The sequence below is a fragment of the Schistocerca serialis genome, chromosome 12 (assembly GCF_023864345.2).
Source record: "Schistocerca serialis cubense isolate TAMUIC-IGC-003099 chromosome 12, iqSchSeri2.2, whole genome shotgun sequence".
Taxonomy (NCBI): Eukaryota; Metazoa; Arthropoda; class Insecta; order Orthoptera; family Acrididae; genus Schistocerca; species Schistocerca serialis.
In genome coordinates, this window is record NC_064649.1 from 40,500,625 (window position 1) to 40,520,209 (window position 19,585).

The 19,585-nt window shown below is 46.7% G+C and overlaps 1 protein-coding gene and 1 pseudogene across 1 annotated transcript in view; both read right to left on the reverse strand.

The window, feature by feature from the left end:
- LOC126428185 (sclerostin domain-containing protein 1-like) overlaps positions 1-19,585 on the reverse strand; it is a 469,785-nt gene that overhangs the window by 422,182 nt on the left and 28,018 nt on the right. The window lies entirely within an intron of this gene.
- Positions 13,022-13,138, reverse strand: LOC126428565 (5S ribosomal RNA; annotated as a pseudogene).

Below are 19,585 nucleotides of genomic sequence, written 5' to 3' on the forward strand. Positions count from 1 at the left end.
CCCGGGTTTCCAGGAGACTGTGCCGTCCGTTGTGGCTCCACTCCAGATATTCAGAGCGCGTAATAGCGTTCCTCAAGACCATCGGAGAAAATATGCTTCTCGTCCCTCGTGACTGACTTCTGCAACGATAGCACAACGGTTTCGGTAGTGGTTGTTGCTAAATCGCTACATGGCTCCTCACGCGCACGAAGGTACCGATTGCTACCGCCAGAGGATCTCAAGCTGAATCGATATTTATAGATTTCAGACTTCCAGGACGCTTTTGACACTGGCTCCCAGAAGCGGCATCTAATCGAATTGATTGCCTGTGGAATAGTGTCTCAGTTGTGTGAGTGGATTCCTGATTTCCTGTCAGAAGGTCGCATTTCGTAGCAAATGACTGAGAGTCATTTAGTTATTATTATTTTCGTCTCAGAAACATACATAAAAAACAGTTTATACAATTGTTGACAGATCAACACGGTTTATATAAACTTTGACCAAGCAAAGCATTTTTCGTTTATCAAAACTAGACATGATTGTCTTAATGGGATTGCCGCGATCGTTCTTTAAATAAAAGTATGGCATTTCAGTCTTGATCGCTATTTTTTATTTTCAATGACCGGTTTCAGGCTAGCTGCCCATCTTCAGATCATAAATTGCAGTTACAGAGTAACTTGTCAGTACAGAACTATCGGTTCGCTGGAGATGATGTGGGTAGAATACTTGCCGATGTAAAATCCTCCACACACTGTTATGACTCAGGACAAGTTTTTAGGTAGCAATAGCAATCCTCCTTGTTGAAGTACTCTGACGTTCGTGTACAGAGCGTAACAGCCTTTACTCTACATCGGGTGTTATGGATCTGAGTCGCCTTTCTTGTACATTCTGTGAGACTCTCCCGGTTTCTCTAAGGCACTGATATAACTGGCTAAATGTACGCCCGTTGGGCTACCTGTGGAGAGGAAAAGTTTCTTCATGCAATAGTGGAGCCTCAAGGGCACTGCCGTTCGCTTTGCCATAGATGAACTGCATGTCAGCGTATTCTTCATTGGTGTAACCTATGTCCATGGTGCCTTTACGTTCGTAACTGATTGTGAGACCGGTACGCCACAGTGCACGGAGGGGGAAAGGGAAGTAGTTGCGCAGGCGGACAGAGTTACTATCGAAAAGTCGGGCCAGCACTTTTCAGGAGGAGAAAATTCGAGAAATTAGATCCAATACAGAGGCTTACCGACAACCATTCTTTTCACGCACTATTCGCGAGTGGATCAGGCCTCGAGGGATCAGATAGTGGTACCGAAAGTATCCTGCGTCACACACCAGTAGTTGACTTCCGGAGTATGATGTAGATGAAACACCCTTTATATTAGACCGTCACAACAAGCAGGTTTCTCGCTTTCACAGTCATTGGCTTCCCAGGGTGAGCCGTGGGCTTCGCAGACAAGTCATTCCGCCCAGGTGTTCCAAACCCCTTGAGCCCCTTATCGACAGAGATGGGCGTATAGGAGGCGTCAGACGAGATGCCGGGGACTGTGATTTTGCTGGGGACGCTGTAGGAGGGGTAAACACGAGGCCGGCTTGATCGCTCCGGACCACTGGCTCTCTGTGATCAGTATGGCCGGTGCAGAGGCGCTGCGCAGTTTGTAAGCTGCATGGTGACGCAGCCTGCCTGATCCCAGATGCGCTTTCCGTTCGTGCGGCCGCGCGGTGCGTATTCCGGGCACGCAGGTCGCTTATGAATCACGCGCGTGCCGAGTTCCGTGCGTGCCGCATGGCGGCCGCTGTTCCGGGAACTGCTTATGTAAACCGCGGGCGCGACCCTGCGGTCGCAAGCGCCACGGAACCCCTGGTCTCCTGCGCATCCTTCTGTGTACGAGATTCCCACGAAAGGCAGGTTTCGGAGGACAGTCTTCTGGCTGGCAAGAAATCACGTGTGGGGTTCCCCAAGGCTCAGTCCCTCATGTCCGCTGTTGTTTCTCATGCAATGTAATGTACAAGACCTTCCATCCAATATACAACAAACAGAGTTAGGGGGACGTTCAGTAAGTAATGCGACACATTTCTTTTCTCTGCCAATTGCGATTGAAAAAAATGTGAAACTTGTTGTGGGACATGGTGGAATACTCCTGCTTCAGTCCCTAACGTTTCATGATGTTCTGGTACGCAGTAGCGTTACATTTCTTTCTTTCTTGGGCCTTTGTTCCGCGTCAGGCGGGGTCGGCCGTGCTACTATTGACTGGGCAGTGTGAGTTGCAGAGGGTGGCCGGATGCCCTTCCTGCCACCACCCCAAACCCCCCCCCCCCCCCCCCCCCCCCACAGGACGGAATTAGTATAACCCAGCTGTCAGCGTCTAATTTAAGCCGTGGCACTGTGCAAACGCTTTCAAATTTCTGCGAGTCGTGTAACTGAGGCAGAACGTGGGGACCAGCCCAGTATTCACGTAGTGGAAAACCGCCTAAAAACCACATCCAGGCTTGCCGGCATACTGGCGCTCGTCGTTAATCCGCTGGGCGGATTCGATCCGGAGGCCGGCGCGCCTACCCGAGTCCAGGAAGCAGCGCGTTACTGCTCTCAGCTACCCCGGCTGGTCAGGCAGTAGCGCTGTATGTAGCTTTCGGAATGGGGTCTGTAACGAAGGTGGGTTCCATGCAGAGAGCTGTCATTGAGTTTCTTTTGGCGGAAAACCAAAACATCGCACATATTTATACAGGACGTCTACGGGGATCTGACAGTGAACAAAAGCACGGTGAGTCGTTGGGCGAGGCATCTGTCATCATCGTAACAATGTCGCGCAAATCAGTCCGATCTCCCATGTGCCGGCCGCTCCTGCATTGTTCGAAAGAGCTGACACTTTCATTCGGCATCATTAACAGATCACAAACAAACAGCTCGCTGATTAACTGGACATCTCTGTTGGTAGGGCTGACGTACATATCCACCAGTTGCAGAACTCAGAGATATGTGCCCGCCGGATACCTCGCCGCCTAACAGAAGACCATAAGGAGCAACGAAGCACCATCTGTGCGGAACTGCTTGTGTGTTGCAAGGCTGATCGTGACAATTTTTTCTCAAACTTTGTCACAGACAATGGATCATCCGTTCATCACTTCGAACCGGAAACGAAATAGCAATCCGTGGAGGGGTGCTACACACCCTGTTCTAGGAAGGAAAAGTTCAAAGTCGCACCCTCAGCCAGTGAAGTCATGGCGATGGTCTTACGGGACTCTGAAGTTATTCTGTTTGATGCCCTCCCTGACGGTGCAACGATAAACTCTGAAGTGTATTGTGCTAGTTTCGAGGGACTGAAGAAACTACGCTACCGGCCATTAAAATTGCTACACCACGAAGATGACGTTCTACGGACGCGAAATTTAACCGACAGGAAGAAGATGCTGTGATATGCAAATGATTAGCTTTTCAGAGCATTCTCACAAGGTTGGCGCCTGTGGCGACACCTACAACGTGCTGACATGACCAAAGTTTCCAACCGATTTCTCATACACAAACGGCAGTTGACCGGCGTTACCTGGTGAAACGTTGTTGTGATGCCTCGTATAAGGAGGAGAAATGCGTACCATCACGTTTCCGACTTTGATAAAGGTCGGATTATAGCCTATCGCGATTGCGGTTTATCGTATCGCGACATTGCTGATCGCGTTGGTCGAGATCTAATGACTGTTAGCAGAATATGGAATCGGTGGGTTCAGGAGGGTAATACGGAACGCCGTGCTGGATCCCAACGGCCTCGTTTCACTAGCAGTCGAGATGACAGGCATCTTATCCGACCGGCTGTAACGCATCGTGCAGCCACGTCTCGATCCCTGAGCCAACAGATGGGGACGTTTGCAAGACAACAACCATCTGCACGAACAGTTTCACGACGTTTGCAGCAGCATGGACTATCAGCTCAGAGGCCGTGGTTGCAGTTACCCTTGAAGTTGCATCACAGACAGGAGCGCCTGCGATGGTGTACTCAACGACGAACCTGGGTGCAGGAATGGCAAAACGTAATTTTTTCGGACGAATCCAGGTTCTGTTTACAGCATCATGACGGTCGCATCCGTGTTTGGCGACACAGCGGTGAACGCACATAGGAAGCCTGTATTCGTCATCGGCATACTGGCGTATCACCCGGCGTGATAGTATGGGGTGCCATTGGTTACACGCCTTGGTCACCTCTTGTTCGCATTGACGGCACTTTGAACAGTGGACGTTACATTTCAGAAGTGTTACGACCCGTGTCTCTACCCTTCATTCGATCCCTGCGAAATCCTACATTTCAGCAGGATGATGCACGACCGCATGTTGCAGGTCCTGTACGGGCCTTTCTGGATACAGAAAATGTTCGACTGCTGCCCTGGCCAGCACATTCTCCAGATCACTCACCAATTGAAAACGTCTGGTCAATGGTGGCCGAGCAACTGGCTCGTCACAATACGCCAGTCACTACTCTTGATGAACTGTTTGACTCAATGCCCAGGCGTATCAAGGCCGTTATTATGGCCAGAGGTGGTTATCCTGGGTACTGATTTCTAAGGATCTATGGACCCAAATTGCGTGAAAATGTAATCACATGTCATTTCTAGTATAATATATTTTTTCAATGAACACCCGTTTATCATCTGCATTTCTTCTTGGTGTAGCAATTTTAATGGCCAGTAGTGTATTTCAGCGTGTTCGTCGCCAGGAACATCAGTAAGTTACCATGTTCTGTATATTATCATTCTACATCTACATCGATACTCTTCAAGCCACCGTATGGTCGTATCGCCACTAGTCATTCCCTTTCCTGTTTCATTCGCAAATCGAGGGAAAAAAGACTGCATATATACTTCCGTATGAGCCCTCATTTCTCGTATCTTACCTTCGTTGTCCTTACGAGCAATGTTTGTTAGGACAGTAGAATCGTTCGACACTCATCTTCAAATTCCAGTTCTCTTAATTTTCGCAATAGTATTTCTGGAAAAGATCGCCGCCTTCCATGTAGGGGTTCCCATTTGAGTTCCCAAAGCATCTCCGCAACACTTACGATTTGTTCAAACTTACCGGTAACAAATGTAACAGCCCGCCGCTGAATTACTTCGATGTCTTCCTTCAATCCGATCTGGTACGGACGCCAAACACTCCTGCAGTGATCGAGAACAGCCTGTAATGGCGCACGGTGTCAAACGCCTTCCGGAAATCAAGAAATATGTGCTTCAGTAATATCATGCAGAACAACGTTGTGTAGAATTCCTCTTCAACAAAGTCTTCATTGCTCAAAAACGTGCTCTAACAATAAAATGTGGCACCCGCGATCTTTTTTAGCCATCTGTGTAGAAGTTAGACATTCTGTCTACTGCTTCACAGTGTATTTATGCCCTTATTATGTTAGCTGTAAATAATACACTGCGGTTAGAAAGGAACAATGATGTATATACACTCCTGGAAATGGAAAAAAGAACACATTGACACCGGTGTGTCAGACCCACCATACTTGCTCCGGACACTGCGAGAGGGCTGTACAAGCAATGATCACACGCACGGCACAGCGGACACACCAGGAACCGCGGTGTTGGCCGTCGAATGGCGCTAGCTGCGCAGCATTTGTGCACCGCCGCCGTCAGTGTCAGCCAGTTTGCCGTGGCATACGGAGCTCCATCGCAGTCTTTAACACTGGTAGCATGCCGCGACAGCGTGGACGTGAACCGTATGTGCAGTTGACGGACTTTGAGCGAGGGCGTATAGTGGGCATGCGGGAGGCCGGGCGGACGTACCGCCGAATTGCTCAACACGTGGGGCGTGAGGTCTCCACAGTACATCGATGTTGTCGCCAGTAGTCGGCGGAAGGTGCACGTGCCCGACGACCTGGGACCGGACCGCAGCGACGCACGGATGCACGCCAAGACCGTAGGACCCTACGCAGTGCCGTAGGGGACCGCACCGCCACTTCCCAGCAAATTAGGGACACTGTTGCTCCTGGGGTATCGGCGAGGACCATTCGCAACCGTCTCCATGAAGCTGGGCTACGGTCCCGCACACCGTTAGGCCGTCTTCCGCTCACGCCCCAACATCGTGCAGCCCGCCTCCAGTGGTGTCGCGACAGGCGTGAATGGAGGGACGAATGGAGACGTGTCGTCTTCAGCGATGAGAGTCGCTTCTGCCTTGGTGCCAATGATGGTCGTATGCGTGTTTGGCGCCGTGCAGGTGAGCGCCACAATCAGGACTGCATACGACCGAGGCACACAGCGCCAACACCCGGCATCATGGTGTGGGGAGCGATCTCCTACACTGGCCGTACACCACTGGTGATCGTCGAGGGGACACTGAATAGTGCACGCTACATCCAAACCGTCATCGAACCCATCGTTCTACCATTCCTAGACCGGCAAGGGAACTTGCTGTTCCAACAGGACAATGCGCGTCCGCATGTATCCCCTGCCACCCAACGTGCTCTAGAAGGTGTAAGTCAACTACCCTGGCCAGCAAGATCTCCGGATCTGTCCCCCATTGAGCATGTTTGGGACTGGATGAAGCGTCGTCTCACGCGGTCTGCACGTCCAGCACGAACGCTGGTCCAACTAAGGCGCCAGGTGGATATGGCATGGCAAGCCGTTCCACAGGACTACATCCAGCATCTCTACGATCGTCTCCATGGGAGAATAGCAGCCTGCATTGCTGCGAAAGGTGGATATACACTGTACTAGTGCCGACATTGTGCATGCTCTGTTGCCTGTGTCTATGTGCCTGTGGTTCTGTCAGTGTGATCATGTGATGTATCTGACCCCAGAAATGTGTCAATAAAGTTTCCCCTTCCTGGGACAATGAATTCACGGTGTTCTTATTTCAATTTCCAGGAGTGTATAATTATATTGCAAGACGGAAAAATGACAGTCTTTGCTCCACAATAAATTCCTCCTTACCACAAAAGGGGCGCACAATGATGCAACAGAAATTTTGATCACTTACCCAGTGACATAAAATATCTGACAGCAAGAAAAGTTTGGAAAAAAAAAAAAACGAGAAAGTTGCTCCTTGACTACACCTCCTGTTGCGCAGAAAATTTATTTTCGTAATGTGTAAAAGGTGTTGGGAGAAAATTCATTAGTCGTATCTGTACATTTAAAAAAAGCCTTCTTTACAGATTAATTTGTTGTCTCAGTGTAAAAATGACTCGTTCAATATCATTACGATTATCTGCATGGGAGATGAAACTAACCAACTAACTGAGCCGACATTCGGATGGATTCGCGCTACATGGTTCTGCGTAAAACAAGCGTTATTCACTGTTATACTGACTGTAAACTGCACACCATCAACTACATCTATATCTACGTTCTACATCTAAATCTACATCTACATGAGTACTTTGCAGTTCACACTTAAGTGTGTGGCAGAGGATTTATCGAACCACTTCCACACAATTTCTCTACCGTTCCACTCTCGAACAGCTCGCTGGAGAAGCGATCACTTAAATCGTATCGTGCTAGTTCTAATCTCCCTTATTTTACTGGAATGTTCATTTCTCCCTCTGTAGCTGGGCGTCAACAAAACGTCTTCGCATTCGGAGAAGAGCGTTGATTTCTCCCTCTGTAGATAGGGCGTGAACAAAATGTTCTCGCATTCGGAGAAGAGCGTTGGAGAGTGAAATTTCGTGAAAAACACCCATGTTTTAATGACTGCCACCCCAACTCTCGTATCATATCCGTGACACTGTCTCTCTTATTTTGCCATAATACTAAACGAGCTGTCCTTCCATCAATCCTATCTGGTACGGACCAGAGACAGCACAGCGGTAGTCCAGGAAAGAAGGAACTAGCGAAGTGTAGGCAGTCTCTTAACTTAACTTGTTGCGTACTGTGCTCTGCCAATAAAACGTAGTTTTTGGTTCGCCTTCCCCACAGCATTACCCGAGTCATCGTTCCAATTTAAATTATTCGTAACTGTGATCAAGCTTCGCGTCACTTATCGTGTGACTGAAATGTAGCTGATTCCTCTCAGTACGCCTGTGGGTGACCTCAAATGTTTTCATTATTTACAGTTTATTGCCAGATTTCTCACCACACAGGTATCTTCTCTATATCATTTTGCAATTGGTTTTGATCATCTGATGACTTTACAAGACGGTAAATGACAGCATCATTTGCAAACAATCTGGAAGGTCAGCTCAGATTGTCTCCTGAATAATTTACAAAGATTAAGAACAGCAGAGGACATATAACACTTCTGCCCTATTCGATGACTTTTCATGAATTAGTACGAACTGTGAGGTTTCTGACAGGAAATAACGAATATAGTCACACAAGTGAAGCGATACGAACGCAGTTCGATTACAAGTTGCTCTTGAGGAACGGTGACTTCTGGAAATCTAGAAATTTGTGATCCCCTGTCTATAGACGTCATTACTTCGTGTGAATAAAGAGCTAATTGTTAAAATTCACGGAGAAATCTTAATTTATTTTGCATAATTCGCTACTGGTTCGGTCTGTGACCATTATTAAGCCGGTATAAACGACAGGAAAATTGTACCATAATTTCAACGCAAGTAATTTGCCATTTTGATCTCACCACGGTACTTAAAAAAGTTTCATAATAATAATTATGTACGATAATTTTTTATTGCGAGAAATTTTTTAAGCGCTGTGGTAGGCTTAAAAGAGCAAATTACTTTTGTTCAAATTATGGTAGAACTTTCCTGCCGTAAGTTCGATAATTGTCATTGACCGAAACCAGTGGCGAATTGTGCAAAATAAATGACAGCTGAAGGTGCAACCTTGACTTTTAACAATTATTTGGCGGCTGAACAGCACCACCTGAAAACAAATATAATGAGCTAGTTGTTTTGCGAAAAATCGATATTTTCTGAATCCGTGCTGACTGTGTGTCAATAGATATTTTCTACGAGGTAATTCATAATGTTCAAACACAATGTATTTTCCAAAATCCTACCGCAAATCGACTTGTGGTATGACTCTGTCGATCAGTGGATTACTCCTACTTCCTTTCTTGAGTGTTGGTGTGACTTGTGCAAATTTCCATTATTTAGGTACGGATCTTTCAATGAGTGAGCAGTTCTATATAATTGCTAAGTATGGAGCCATTATAGCGACATACTCTGAAAGGAATTTCATTGATAGACAATCTGGAAAACATGCCTTCATTAAGCGATTCGAGGTTCTTCGCTACAGCGAGGATATCTGTTTCTTAGGTAACGAATCAACTCATGATGGACAGATCAAGGAGGATATAAAAGGCGGACTGGCACTGGCAAAAAGGGCATTCGTGTCCAAAAGTAGTAGTATCAAACATAACTTTTAATTTGAGAGGGAACTTTCTGAGAATGTACGTTTGGAGCAGAGCACTGTATGGTAGTGAAACATGGACTGTGGGGAAAACCGGAACAGAGGGGAATCGAAGCGTTTGAGAAGTGGTGCTATACGACGATGTGAAAATTAGATGGATCAAAGGTACGGGATCAAGAAGTTCCCCGGAGAAGGAGGGAACACTCAGAAGATCAAGGAACAATATTGTTATTATTATTCTTCTTCTCTCGTCAGAGACATATATAAAACGCTGTTTATACAATTATTGACAGATCAATACGACTTATATAATCTTTGACTAAAATTTGGCAACTTGTAGTGCATTTTTCGTTGCCTGGTGGAGGTCATCTTCTGTGCAGGTGGATCGACACAGTCGGCAGTGAGGCATATGTTGAAGAGTCTGTTCTTTCCGCAGTCACATTGGGTTTTGTTTCCCCATTTTGTCAGGTTAGCCCGTGATCTGCCCACTCCTGACTTCATCCTATTCAAGGGCATCCAGACTGGCAAATTCAAATCGTGACCAGGGGCTAAAGCTTCTGAAAGTCTTTTCCAACCAGGAAGGTGGGATGTCTCATCACTCCATAGTTGGAGCTTGGCTGTTTCATCAGCGGTTGTTAGCCTCTCCTTTGTTCTGGGGGAAACTTGACCTTAGTCGATGTGGGAAGGGTTGTTTAAGCGTGGGATACGTTTTTCTCTGCTCCAGTTTCGTTGTTTCCCTGTTTACTGCTACTTACCTTTGAACAGGAGGTGGCGCAATTTCTGCAGGGTGGTAGAGCCATTCGACTGGAGCTAATTTCAAGCACCCTCTTATAATTCTGCATGGGTCGCTTGTGTTGGGCTTGTATCAAACGGGAAAGGCATGCTCTGCAGTGGAGTAGCATAACGCCACTGCAGAAGTTCGGATGGTTTCAGATTGACTGCCCCACTGTGATCCGGCCAGTTTACTCAGTAGGTTGTTTCTAGTGGAGACTTTTGACTTGAAATTCAAAGGTATTCTGGAGTGTCACAGTGTTCCAATTCAACCCCTGACCATTGCGGGTGGTTTCCATATTTCTCCGATGGAAAGCACACGCAGGGACTGTATGATAGGTTATGTGTTATTTAAGAGGTCAGGGAGGAGGGGGGGGGGGGGGGAGGGGAGGGGAGGGGAGGGGGGGAGGGGGGGTGCGGGAGGAGGAAGAAGAGCCTTCCGCGAGGGAGGATTAGGCGCTGTTCGCCACTCTGTTTGTTTCAAGGCTGATAACCGCGACGATCGAAGCTGTTCTCGCCTGTGACACCGCTGCATGCATACAAATGGTTTAATCCGGAAGACCACCGGATACATCAGGTTATTTGTAGTTGGAAACGCGTCCCCGCAGTTCTACACGTGTTGTGAAGGCTGGATACTCCCTTACATCTTGAAACATCGAGAGTTGCTTCTAGATTGACCTTGAGCGCTGCAACCAGCGTCTAAGTGGTTACAGAACAGTTTTGTTCTCTTCTCATATCCGGTACGCGCACAAACTGCTTTATTCCTGCACCATGAATACGAGGGGCTGTCAAACGATGTTAACGGTTGTTGTTGTTGTTGTGGTCTTCAGTCCTGAGACTGGTTTGATGGAGCTCTCCATGCTACTCTATCCTGTGCAAGCTTCTTCATCTCCCAGTATCTACCGCAACCTACATCCTTCCTGAATCTGCTTAGTGTATTCATCTCTTGGTCTCCCTCTACGATTTTTACCCTCCACGCTGCCCTCCGATGCTAAATTTGTGATCCCTTGATGCCTCAAAACATGTCCTACCAACCGATCCCTTCTTCTAGTCAAGTTGTGCCACAAACTTCTCTTCTCCCCAATCCTATTCAATACCTCCTCATTAGTTACGTGATCTCCCACCTTATCTTCAGCATTCTTCTGTAGCACCACATTTCGAAAGCTTCTATTCTCTTCTTGTCCGTACTAGTTATCGTCCACGTTTCACTTCCATACATGGCTACACTCCATACAAATACTTTCAGAAACGACTTCCTGACACTTAAATTTATACTCGATGTTAACAAATTTCTCTTCTTCAGAAACGATTTCCTTCCCATTGCCAGTCTACATTTTATATCCTCTCTACTTCGACCATCATCAGTTATTTTACTCCCTAAATAGCAAAACTCCTTTACTACTTTAAGTGTCTCATTTCCTAATCTAATTCCCTCAGCATCACCCGATTTAATTTGACTACATTCCATTATCCTCGTTTTGCTTTTGTTGATGTTCATCTTATATCCTCCTTTCAAGACACTGTCCATTCCATTCAACTGCTCTTCCAAGTCTTTTGCTGTCTCTGACAGAATTACAATGCCATCGGCGAACCTCAAAGTTTTTACTTCTTCTCCATGAATTTTAATGCCTACTCCGAATTTTTCTTTTGTTTCCTTTACTGCTTGCTCAATATACAGATTGAATAACATCGGGGGGAGGCTACAACCCTGTCTCACTCCTTTCCCAACCACTGCTTCCATTTCATGCCCCTCGACTCTTACAACTGCCATCTGGTGTCTGTACAAATTGTAAATAGCCTTTCGCTACCTGTATTTTACCCCTGCCACCTTCAGAATTTGAAAGAGAGTATTCCAGTTAACATTGTCAAAAGCTTTCTCTAAGTCTACAAATGCTAGAAACGTAGGTTTGCCTTTTCTTAATCTTTCTTCTAACGGTAACCTTAAAATAAAATTTCCCTCGTCAATAAACTTATTTGTTTCGAGGTGTATTTCTGCAGTCTTTGAACACTTCGAAGTCCCTGCACAATAGTATCTTCGCACACCGCTAGAGGCAGGCACGGATACGAGGTTCTGTTCTCGAGGAAGGGGGCGGGGGGTGGGGTGTGATCACAGTTTGCGACCCACCCCTCCCAAATACAGGTTTGGTTAATAAGATGGTACCTCTCATATCGAACTACATAATTTTAAATTATGTCGTAGACTAGAGATTGAGATACGACTTAGCATGTCAGGGAGAAAGAAGGTAGCTCCTCGGATGAAGGTCTTTTCGGTCACCCTCAATAGCGAGAAGCAAATTTCAATAATGGTTTCATATGGATCCCCCGAGCTGTTTAACTACCCATCGACTGGATGAGAAATTTGTGTGCACAGGGTCTGTAAAGGAAACAGTGTACTTTCAAGAAGTATTCGAATGGGAGGTAAGATCATAAATGCTCAAGGCACAATGATTAGTGTTACGGCGTAAGGTGAAGCGCTTGCACGCCAGTCGGCAACGGTAGAGAAGAGATGGCTGTGAGAAGGAGTCAGTCAGTCGCAAGCTGACCGGAGCTCCCTCCAGGATGACAACGCGACAGCGGCGGCCCATATATGGAGAGGACGTAAGCACCGCGACCCACTGGTGACGGTCCAGTTGAATAGTAACTTGTATAGCAGCGTCAACGCCTGTCACTTCGCTTGTACTTTTTATGTAGCACAGACTAGGAATTGTCTATACTGAAGAAATTTGCTTATTTGGTATGTCACCCTTTGCTTGCGACACAAACGTGTAATTGCAAAAGTTAAAAAAGCACTCCGTCTTCAGGCCACGAGTGGCCTACCGAGACCATCCGACCGCCGTGTCATCCTCAGGGGAGGATGCGGACAGGAGGGGCGTGGGGTCAGCACACCGCTCTCCCGGTCGTAAGATGGTATTCTTGACCGAAGCCGCTACTATTCGGTCGAGTAGCTCCTCCATTGGCAACACGAGGCTGGGTGCACCCCGAAAAATGGCAACAGCGCTTGGCCGCTGGACGGTCACCCATCCAAGTGCCGGCCACGTCCAACAGCGCTTAACTTCGGTGATCTCACGGGAACCGGTGTAGTCACTGAGGCAAGGCCGTTGCCAGTTGCAAAAGTTAAGTATTGTAAATTTCTTTTTGTCATAAAACTCATTAATACGATTTACTTGAATGTTTGTCTAGCGGACTGAGTATGAAGGCTTCATAGACGCCACAATTAGGAGCCCAGGAACCTCAAATACGACATTAGCATTGGACTCCGAAACAGCGCGGACAAGTGCCGTTAAGAATTCTCCATCACGAACTGGAAATGAAGCCCGGATGGTGCAGGCCCTATCTGATGCTCACAAAACTGCTCGCGCACGAGCTTCAGAAGTACTATTAGAAATTACGCGCGTACAGGGTGTTACGAAAAGGTACCGCCAAACTTTCAGGAAACATTCCTCAAGAAAGAAAATTTGTTATGTGGACATGTGTCCGGAAACGCTTACTTTCCATGTTAGAGATCATTTTATTACTTCTCTTCAAATCACATTAGTCATGGAATGCAAACACACAGCAACAGAACGTACCAGCGTGACTTCAAACACTTTCTTACAGGAAATGTTCAAAATGTCCTCCGTTAGCGAGGATACATGTATCCACCCTCCGTCGCATGGAATCTCTGATGCGCTGATGCAGCCCTGGAGAATGGCGTATTGTATCACAGCCGTCCACAATACGAGCACGAAGGGTCTCTACATTTGGTACCGGGGTTGCGTAGACAAGAGCTTTCAAATGCCCCCATAAATGAAAGTCAAGAGGGTTGAGGTCAGGAGAGCGTGGAGGCCATGGAATTGGTCCGCCTCTACCAATCCATCGGTCACCGAATCTGTTGTTGAGAAGCGTACGAACACTTCGACTGAAATGTGCAGGAGCTCCATCGTGCATGTACGCATGTTGATTGCGAAAATTTACAATTTGATCACGTTGGAATGAAGCCTCATTCGTAAAGAGAACATTTGCACTGAAATGAGGATTGACACATTGTTGGATGAACCATTCGCAGAAGTGTACCCGTGGAGGCCAATCAGCTGCCGATAGTGCCTGCACACGCTGTACATGGTACGGAAACAACTGGTTCTCCCGTAGCACTCTCCATACAGTGACGTGGTCAACGTTACCTTGTACAGCAGCAACTTCTCTGACGCTGACATTAGGGTTATCGTCAACTGTACGAAGAATTCCCTCGTCCATTGCAGGAGACCTCGTCGTTCTAGGTCTTCCACAGTCCCGAGTCATAGGCTGGAATGTTTCGTGCTACCTAAGACGCCGATCAATTGCTTCGGACGTCTTCCTGTCGGGACACCTTCGTTCTGGATATCTGTCTCGACACAAACGTACCGCGCCACGGCTATTACCCCGTGCTAATCCATACATCAAATGGGCATCTCCGCATTTCTAAACATTGCACTGACTGCAAAACCACGTTCGTGATTAACACTAACCTGTTGATGCTACGTACTGATGTGCTTGATGCTAATACTGTAGAGCAATGAGTCTCATGCCCGGCCGTAGTGGCCATGCGGTTCTAGGAGCTGCAGTCTGGAACCGCGAGACCGCTACGGTCGCAGGTTCGAATCCTGCCTCGGGCATGGATGTGTGTGGTGTCCTTAGGTTAGTTAGGTTTAACTAGTTCTAAGTTCTAGGGGACTAATGACCTCAGAAGTTGAGTCCCATAGTGCTCAGAGCCATTTTTGAATGAGTCTCATGTCAACACAAGCACCGAAGTCAAAAATACCTCCCTTCAATTGGGCCAACTAGCGGTAAATCGAGGAAGTACAGTACATACTGACGAAACTAAAATGAGCTCTAACATGGAAATTAAGCTTTTCCGGACACATGTCCACATAACATCTTTTCTTTATTTGTGTGTGAGGAATGTTTCCTGAAAGTTTGGCCGTACCTTTTTGTAACACCCTGTATATCCTATTGTGTTCTTTATCCCGGATGAAGCCACAATTCATGACAGCGGCAAGGTAAATAAGCACAACTGTGTCACCTGGATTACAGAAAATTCCCATGAAGTAAGGGAGCACACTCGACCCTCTCCCAGAGTTAACGCATGGAGTGGCATTTCCAAGGTTCGAGTATTTGGTCCATATTTTTTTTAATGGTCAAACTGTAACGGTTGCTTCTTACCTAGTGACGTTGCAGAATTTTGTAGTTGAATCAAGAACAGCTGCCAACCTGAATAACTTAGAAGCAGATGTCCTCTGAGTAGTGAAGCAACTTTTGTCACTTAATAAATGCAAATTTCCGTCCCAGATTGTATACCAGTTAGGTTCCTTTCAGAGTATGCTGATGCAATAGCTCGATACGTAACAATCATTTACGACCGCTCGCTCGACGAAAGATATGTACCAAAAACTGGAAAGTTGCAAAGGTCACACCAGTATTCAAGAAAGGCAACAAGAATAATCCACTAAATTACAAGTACATATCATTAATGTCTATACGCAGCAGGATTCCGGAAAATAAGTTGTGTTCGAACATTATGCATTACCCCTAGCAGTCTATTAACGCAGTTGACAGGTATTTAGAAAAGGTCGTTCTTGTGAAACTGGCTCTTTACTCACCCGAGTGCTATAGACAAGGGATTTCAACTTGATTCCGTATTTCTAGATTTCCAGAAGGCTTTTGACTCTGTACCTCACAAGCGGCGTTTAATCAGATTGCGTGGTTATAGAATATCGTCGCAGTTATGCGACTGGATTCATGATTTCCTGTCACAGAGGTAACAAAACGAAATTTTTACTCTGCAGTGGAGTTTGCACTGCTATGAAACTTCATGGCAGATTGAAAGTGTTCTCAGAGGTTCGCAGGAGAGCTTCTGTGAAACTTGGAACCTAGGAAACGAGGTACTGGCGGAAGTAGAACTGTGAGGAGGGGCCGTGAGTCGTGCTTGGGTAGTTCAGCAGGCAGAGCACTTGCCCGCAAAAGGCAAAGATCCCGAGTTCGAATCTCGGTTCGGCACACAGTTTTAATCTGCTAGGAGATTTAAGAGAGGTCGCAGTTAATAGTAATTGACAGAAAGTCATTGAGTAAAATACACTCCTGGAAATTGAAATAAGAACACCGTGAATTCATTGTCCCAGGAAGGGGAAACTTTATTAACACATTCCTGGGGTCAGATACATCACATGATCACACTGACAGAACCACAGGCACATAGACACAGGCAACAGAGCATGCACAATGTCGGCACTAGTACAGTGTATATCCACCTTTCGCAGCAATGCAGGCTGCTATTCTCCCATGGAGACGATCGTAGAGATGCTGGATGTAGTCCTGTGGAACGGCTTGCCATGCCATTTCCACCTGGCGCCTCAGTTGGACCAGCGTTCGTGCTGGACGTGCAGACCGCGTGAGACGACGCTTCATCCAGTCCCAAACATGCTCAATGGGCGACAGATCCGGAGATCTTGCTGGCCAGGGTAGTTGACTTACACCTTCTAGAACACGTTGGGTGGCACGGGATACATGCGGACGTGCATTGTCCTGTTGGAACAGCAAGTTCCCTTGCCGGTCTAGGAATGGTAGAACGATGGGTTCGATGACGGTTTGGATGTACCGTGCACTATTCAGTGTCCCCTCGACGATCACCAGTGGTGTACGGCCAGTGTAGGAGATCGCTCCCCACACCATGATGCCGGGTGTTGGCCCTGTGTGCCTCGGTCGTATGCAGTCCTGATTGTGGCGCTCACCTGCACGGCGCCAAACACGCATACGACCATCATTGGCACCAAGGCAGAAGTGACTCTCATCGCTGAAGACGACACGTCTCCATTCGTCCCTCCATTCACGCCTGTCGCGACACCACTGGAGGCGGGCTGCACGATGTTGGGGCGTGAGCGGAAGACGGCCTAACGGTGTGCGGGACCGTAGCCCAGCTTCATGGAGACGGTTGCGAATGGTCCTCGCCGATATCCCAGGAGCAACAGTGTCCCTAATTTGCTGGGAAGTGGCGGTGCGGTCCCCTACGGCACTGCGTAGGATCCTACGGTCTTGGCGTGCATCCGTGCGTCGCTGCGGTCCGGTCCCAGGTCGACGGGCACGTGCACCTTCCGCCGACCACTGGCGACAACATCGATGTACTGTGGAGAGCTCACGCCCCACATGTTGAGCAATTCGGCGGTACGTCCACCCGGCCTCCCGCATGCCCACTATACGCCCTCGCTCAAAGTCCGTCAACTGCACATACGGTTCACGTCCACGGTGTCGCGGCATGCTACCAGTGTTAAAGACTGCGATGGAGCTCCGTATGCCACGGCAAACTGGCTGACACTGACGGCGGCGGTGCACAAATGCTGCGCAGCTAGCGCCATTCGACGGCCAACACCGCGGTTCCTGGTGTGTCCGCTGTGCCGTGCGTGTGATCATTGCTTGTACAGCCCTCTCGCAGTGTCCGGAGCAAGTATGGTGGGTCTGACACACCGGTGTCAATGTGTTCTTTTTTCCATTTCCAGGAGTGTAGAAGTGATTTCTGGCGTTCCCAAAGGTAGTGTTATACGATTTGGGAGACAATCACAATCTGAGCAGCCATCTTATGTTGTTTGCAGATGACGATGTCGTTTACCGTCTAGTAAAATCATGAGAAGAGCAAAACAATTTGGGAAATATATTTGTGTGGAGTGAAAATTGACAGTTGGCCCTAAATAATAAAAAGTGTGAGGTCATCCACATGAGTGCTACAAGGAATCCCTTAAACTTCGATTGCACGATAAATCAATCAAAGCTGAAGGCTGAAAATTCAGCTGGATACCTAGAAATTACATTTGCGAACAACTTAAATTGAGAAGAACACACAGAAAATGTTGTGGGTAGGGCGAACCGAAAACTGCATTTTGTTGGCAGAACACTTAGAAGATGCAACAGATCTATTAAAGAGACTGCCTATACCACGCTTGTCCGTCCTCTTGTGGAGTAATGCTGTGCGGTGTGGGATCCTTACCACGCAGGATTAACGGAGTACAACGAGAAAGTTCAAAGAAGACCAGCACGGTATGTATTATGGAGGAATGGTGGAGAGAGTGTCATGAACATGATGCAGGAGTTGGGATGGACATCATTACAACAAACTCGTTTCTCGTTGCGGCGGAACCTTCTCACAATATTTCAACCACAAACTTTCTACGCAAAATGCGAAAATATGTTTTTGATACCGACTTACATAGGGAGAAACGATCATCATAATGAAATAAGGGAAGTCGGAGCTCTCACAGGAAGATATAGGTGTTCTTTTTTTCCACGCGCTGCTCGACATCGGAATAATAGAGAATCACTGTGAGGGTGGTTCGATGAACCCTGTGTCAGGCACTTACGTGATTTGTAGATTATCGATGTTGATGTAAATATAGATAAACTTCCCTTCCGTATCGTAACATCAGGTAACCACCAGCAAGGTGATGCACCACTATATTATTCCTTAGAGGTTAGACATTATTTGGATGAAACTGGTATGATAGGAGCTATGAAGGAGTATTAAGGTACCGGGCTAACATTAATTCAGACATCCTTTAAAAAAATTCTTAACAAGCAATTGTTAATCAACAGTTATTTCAAAACGACTTTCGGCAGTTCATTATGCCACTTCAGGCCTCGTATGCACCTCTCAAAAATAATCGATACTGGGATACTGAGGCCATATATTTCTGCATGTCGTGAATTCGTAGCTCAAGTGCTTCCTTCCAAGGTGCGAGCATATGGAACATAATGTTCATTAGGTTGCCCTCCATGGGGTGGGTGCACGCAACGACTGTGGTTATATTGGGTTAGATAGAGCAGCAATCAGTCGTAGAATTAAGTTGCTTTAATATGACATTTATAGTCACAACGCAGGTCAGATTTCGACCTGTGTCAGGTCATTATCAATGCAGTGCGGAATTGTAGCAGTTGTTCGTGCTTAAGTGAATGCTTACACAGTTCAACCATGGTTATAATTTGGTAATATTCACACCTGTCAACACCTGCTTCCTTTTGAACAGGAATTATTATAGTCTTCTTGAAGACTGATGTATTTCCCCTGTTTCATACAGCTTGCTCACCAGATGCAAGAGTTTTATCATGGCTGGCTCTCCCATGGCTAACAGTAGTTCTGACGGAATGTCGTTTAACGTTCCATGGTTTCCCAAAGCGCAGCAGCAGCTTGTTTTAGTAATACTATCAATTGTATTTTTTGTGATGCATTATATTTGTCTCTTCCCTCCTAAACTGATGATGAAAGAAAGAAACATTAGGTGATGACAGTACATACATTATCAGTTTCAATACGCTTTGTGTATTTAAATGCTGTTGCAAAGTGAAAATTACATTTTCTGATGCTTTTTAGAATATTGTTACGTCATAGATGAGGTAAGGTAATTATTTCGAGCCTTGCAGCGGTTTTTCGTGTACTTAACCCCAACAAAATCGCAGCTAACCGATGCAAACATCACACTTTTACCCCATAGATGTCGAAAATAATTTAATTTATTGGTCTGGTACGTCTTAAGCCAAGTTCATATATCGAACT